General features: G+C 33.3%; 1 pseudogene; it reads left to right on the forward strand.

Annotated features, from left to right (window-relative positions):
- The window catches only part of LOC107681269 (kinesin heavy chain-like), a 46,120-nt pseudogene that overhangs the window by 25,538 nt on the left and 13,964 nt on the right, over positions 1–6,618 (forward strand).

Genomic DNA, 6,618 nt, shown 5'->3' on the forward strand with positions numbered 1-6,618 from the left:
TGTGCGAGTCTGTGTGTGTGTGTTTGTGTATGTGTGCTAGTCTGTCTCGAAGGGTCGTTACATCATTGTTACACAGTGTCATAATAAACTCTGAGGGCTGTCCGTGCATTACATGTGCGTGTGCTCATTAAAGGAATAATTCAGCCAAAAATGAAGATTCTGTCATCATTTACTTGCCCTCATGTCGCTCTAAACCCGCTTGACCTTCTTTCTTCTGTGGAGCACAAAATAAAATGTTTAGAAGAAAGTTCATGCTAAGATGAAAGAAGCAGGGTTTTTATAGTCAACTAAAACTAAAACTAAAACCATAAAATACATTACTTGAAATAGATAAAATGAAATAAATGATAAAAACTTAAATATATGAAATAACTAAAATAAAAAAACACTCGCAATAAAATAAATGTTACCTGAAATAAAATATAACATGTAAAATATTAAATATATAAATATATAAATATATTTTATGTAAAATATATATTTTTCTAGTTTCCAAGGCAACATTTCTCATTTTAATTTATGTTAATATGTTGTACTAAAATAAATAAAAATAAAATGAAAACAATAAAATAAAAGCTATATAGACACATGTAAAATAATAATAATAAAAAAACCGAAACTACTACAACTTTAAAATAAAATTCAAATTAAAACAGAAAATTTAAAAAATAATTTAAACTATTAATAAAAACTATAATAGTATCTAAACACTAAATAACAGAAGCCTGTTTCCATGGAATAAAAAATAAATAAAATAAAAATAAAAAGGTAATTTCAACATTTAAGACTATTTTTCACAATGAAGACTTTTTTCTCACAGTTCTCAGAATTGCAAGATAACATTCTGATGAAAAAAAGTTAGCAATTAACATTTTTATTCCATGGTGGAAACATGTTTAAACACCTTAAAAGTATTATAAAAATATCAAAACAGTAGTTCATTCAACACTTCTGAAGTCGCACACTAGATTTGTATGAAAAACAGATTGAAATGCATCAGACATGCAGGAACCTGAAGCATGCAGGACTATTTTTATGATTTGCATGGAACTTTTTGAGCTTTCAGTACGAATCATCATCATGCTGAACATCTTTTGTGTTCCACAGAAGAAATAAAGTTAAACATATTTGAAACGACTGAATTTTAATTTTGAAGTCCTCTTTTCTTTGCTCTTTCCTCTTTGCAGTGCATGTCCATTTCTGTCTTTTGTTCTTTCAGCCTCATCCACCTCTCTCTCTCTCTCTCTCTCTTTCTCTCAGTGAGTAAGACACACCTGTCCGTGCATGAAGACAAGAACCGAGTTCCATATGTGAAGGTGAGCTGAATCACGCTGCATGAACAAAGATCAGCAGAAATCAGACCTTCCTGAAATAAATCAATGAGTTCACTGTGCTTTGAAAACAGAGTCACTTTCAGAACTCCAAACGTCCAAAAAGAGCCTTTACTGAAACTAAACTGAAAAAATTAGATATTGGATAAATATTATTATTCCCCTTCATATGATATATGATGATATGATAATATATGATAAGATTATATTTTCCATTGTATCATATTTCTTATCATGTATGATATATTGTACTGTATAATATATCATATATACTTTATTATTGTATCATATATGGTTTACTGTATCATATCATATTTCATATAATACCATATATGATATATTGCATCATATATCGTATCAAATCAAATCATATATTGTATCCTATATCTTAAAACATGTCATATATAGTATCATATACCATATGGTATCATCATGTATTAAATCATATCATATATAGTATCTTGTCATATATCATATCTAATCATATAATAAATTGTATTGTATCATATACCATATCATGTATTGTATCATATTGTATTATAATGTATATATCCTATAAAATGGGATCATCATATATTGCATAATATTTCATATCATATTGTATCTTATCATATATCATATCAAATCATTATATATTGTATCTTATCATATATCATATCAAATCATATATTTATATCATATGGTATCATCATATATCATTTATTGTATTGTATTATATCAAATCATATATCATATAGTATCATAATATTGTATCATATATAATATCAAATTATATTATATATTGTATTGTATCATATATATACATACGTATATGTGACAGTACAGTAACATAATATTGTATTATATATCATATATGATTTGATATATGATAATATGTGACCCTGGACCACAAAACCAGTCATAAGGGTCAATTTTTCGAAATTGAGATTTATACATCATCTGAAAGCGGAATAAATAAGCTTTCCATTGATGTATGGTTTGTTAGGATAGGACAATATTTGGCTGAGATACAACTATTTGAAAATCTGGAATCTGAGGGTGCAAAAAAATCTAAATATTGAGAAAATCATCTTTAAAGTTGTCCAAATGAAGTTCTTAGCAATGCATATTACTAATCAAAAATTAAGTTTTGATATATTTACGGTAGGAAATTTACAAAATATCTTCATGGAACATGATCTTTACTTAATGTCCTAATGATTTTTGGCATAAAAGAAAAATCTATAATTTTGACCCATACAATGTATTGTTGGCTATTGCTACAAATATACCCCAGCGACTTAAGACTGCTTTTGTGCTGCAGGGTCACATATACCATATATGATGTTATTCTAAGCCTGTAATATGCACTAACACACATGACAGGAATCATTTCAGAACGGACGTGTTGAAATACTGACTGTTGAATGATAACAGATTCATTATATAAATTCATCTTGTGTCAGCTGCTTTACTAATGAGAGACTGACAGTGAAAGAACAGTGAGATCTCAGGGAACACCTGCTATTATTAGATAAAGACCAGCCATTATATTTAGTGTGTGTGTGTGTGTGTGTGTGTGTGTTGTACAGGGTTGTACTGAATGTTTTGTCTCCAGTCCTGAAGAAGTGATGGATGTTATTGATGAGGGCAAATCCAACCGCCACGTCGCTGTTACAAGTGAGTATCTCTAACCCACACTAACAGAAAAGCACAGAAGCATTGCTGTAGCTCAAACAGTAGGTGATGGGTTCGAATCCCAGCGAATGCATGAACTGATCACATGCAATGCAATGCAAGTCGCTTCAGATACAAGCGTCTGCCAAATGCATGAATGCAAATGTAGAAGTGAAAGGGTTGTGAATGAACTGATCGGACTGCTGTGCTGTTGTGTGTCAGATATGAATGAGCACAGCTCCAGGAGCCACAGCATATTCCTCATCAACATCAAGCAGGAGCACGTGGAGACCGAGCAGAAACTCTGTGGAAAACTTTACCTGGTGGATCTGGCCGGCAGTGAGAAGGTGCTTTAGAGACTCTGACATCCTTCAGCTTCACAAGAGTGTGTCCACCTGTAGGAAAGAACAATCACTTAGGAGATCACATTAATGTCTCAAACATGTCAATAACTGTTTCCATGCACGTATTTGGATGCAAATTTTGGGGTATTGCATAAAAAATGCTGAATGGAAACACCAAGACGTGCATAAAATCTTAAAATGTGCATAAAACACATTTGCGCTCAAATGAGGTGCATCATTTAACCGTTAAGTAGACATGCACATAAACTACAACGTAAACACATTTACTGAATAAATTGACTAACCAGTGGACCAATCTCATTGCACAAAAAAGTTAGTTTTGTAATGCCTGAACCAAAGTCTGTCATCAAAATCATTTGATATAATAACTGTCTCACACAACTGAGTCCCAAACATCAGGCATCTGAACACAAGATAACAAGACAGCATCTGCAGTATTCCGTGCATACACAAAATTCACATATTGTGCACAGTATGCATACATGCAAATAGTAGGAGTGGTATGCTAGTGCAATATTCTGGATTCAGCCACTGAATACACTGTTATACACTGGAATACTAGCATACTGTGCATAATGTACTGCATACTGAATACTTTTTTAGTACTCCATGCATACAGACAATTCATATATTGTGCACAGTATGCATACTGCAAATATAGTATGAGTAGTATGCTAGTGTAATATTTCGTATTCAGCCACTGTATGCACTGAAATACTAGTATATTGCATACTGTGCATAATGTCCTGCATACTTTCTAGTATTCCATGCATATAGAAAATGCACATATTGTGCACAGTATGCGTACTGCAAATATAGTATGAGTAGTAAGCTAGTGTAATATTATGGATTGAGACACTGTATACACTGTATGGAATACTAGCATACTGCATATTACATACTGTGCAGAATGCAATGTATACTGCATACTTTTTAGTATTTCATGCATACAGAAAATTAATGTTGTGCACAGTATGCATACTGCAAAATAGAATGAGTAGTAAGCTAGTGCAATATTCCGGAATTAGCTACTGTTTACAATGTAATACTAGCATATTGCACAGAATGTACTGCATACTGCATACTTTTTAGTATTCCATGCATACAGACAATCCACATGTTGTGCACAGCATGCATACTGCAAAAAATAGTACAGGTAGTATGCTAGTGCAATATTCTGAAATTAGCTACTGTTTTTTTATACTGGAAATTACACAGTGTATGTGAACAGCCACATAGCCATGAATCTGTCTGTCTGTCATTCAGGTGAGTAAGACAGGTGCGGAGGGAGCCATCCTGGATGAAGCCAAGAACATCAACAAGTCTCTGTCTGCGCTGGGGAACGTCATATCAGCTCTGGCTGAAGGAACCGTGAGTTATAGCTGCATATGACTAATATACAGTAGAGATGCATGAAATTATTGCAGTTCAGAGTAGCACACATTTAATAAGTTGCTGTGTGTGAGCAGAAGACTCACGTGCCGTACCGAGACAGTAAGATGACGCGGATCCTGCAGGACTCTCTGGGAGGAAACTGCAGAACCACCATGTTCATCTGCTGCTCACCTTCAGCCTTCAACGACGCCGAGACCAAATCCACCCTGATGTTCGGACAACGGTAACACAGCGAACACACACTGAACCACACACACACACACTCTCACACTCTGTGTCTCTCAGAGCAAAGACCATCAAGAACACGGCGTCTGTGAACCTGGAGCTGACAGCAGAGCAGTGGAAGAGGAAATATGAGAAAGAGAAAGAGAAGAACAAGAACTTGAAAGAGAACATCCAGAGACTGGAGGCAGAGCTTAACCGCTGGCGTAACAGTGAGGACATACGTTCTCTCTTTCTGACACAAAAACACAACATTTACCATGACAGGTAACAAAGTTATTTCCAAAATTTCAGTCACTACAGCTACTGAAAAAAGTACCATGATTGTTTTGGACATGCACCATGGTAATACTATGATTTATCAAACATTTACTTTGGTAATACCATGGTGTTTCAGACATGCAACATGATCAAATCATAGTTTTAAATTAATTAAAATAATAATAATTTAATTATTTATTTGATAATAGTGATGACATTGGTATATAAATATTGGCATGACTGAATATGTAACACTGTAAAAATGATTATTGAAGTATATTTTACAGGAAAATACAATTTCAGTCTTTCTACTCCAAAATGTCATGTTTAATTCAATGTGTTACTTGCCATTTCTTTGTAATTATTTATGAAATTTACTAGCAATGTGATTTTTTTTTCAAAGTAAATAATACACTTTTTTCAGTGCAGTTATTTTTGGGTTTGTCATGTTTAATTCAATGTGTTACTTGCCATTTCTTTGTAATTATTTATGAAATTTACTAGCAATTTCTGAGTGAAAATTAAATCCTACACCAATTTTTCAGTGTTTTGGAGTATAGTATTGCAAAAGCATTGTATGCTTAATTTTTATAATTTTAAATAAGATTTTTCAGACATTTACCATGGTAATACTATGGTCCTCATGGACTTACCTTGGAGCACCATGTAAATACCATAGTACATTTGTTTGGGATAAAAGCACCTGCTAAATTAATAAATGCAAATGTAAAATGGTATATTTAAAAGTATTGTATATGTACCATGGTACCACCACAGTAGTGTTTTGTAAGGGCATCTACCATGGAAATACCACGTTTTTAGACAACTTACAAAATAAGTATGGAAGTACCATGGTACTACCATATTATAAGTAATTAGTGTAAGGATAGCTAAAGAAAAACTGTAGTAAAACCAAGGTATTTAACAAGATGAGAGAGATTATGAAAGTTTCTTATGCCGTTTAGAGAATAATGTCTTCTGATTTTGCTATAGTAACAGTAAATGTGGTAAATGAGTGTGTGATTGTGCTGCAGGTGAATCTGTCACGCCGCTGGATCTCATGGCTGTGATTCCTGTCGAATCTGATGTCAGTGAAGACGCAGCTTTAGACCATGAGAGCCTCCCAGAGGAACACAAGCTCAAATATGAGGCAGAGATACACAAACTCTACAAACAGCTCGACGACAAGGTACGAGTGCGCGCACACACACACACACACACACACACACACACACACACACACAGACAGACACACACACACATATATATAACTTTATTTTTCAATTTAATTAACAATAATAATTTACTTATAATTAAAACTAGTGCTGTCAAACGATTAATTGCGATTAATCGCATCCAAAATAAAAGTTTTGTTTACATAATATATA

Source organism: Sinocyclocheilus anshuiensis, unplaced genomic scaffold (assembly GCF_001515605.1).
Source record: "Sinocyclocheilus anshuiensis isolate Anshui unplaced genomic scaffold, SAMN03320099.WGS_v1.1 scaffold1632, whole genome shotgun sequence".
NCBI lineage: Eukaryota > Metazoa > Chordata > Actinopteri > Cypriniformes > Cyprinidae > Sinocyclocheilus > Sinocyclocheilus anshuiensis.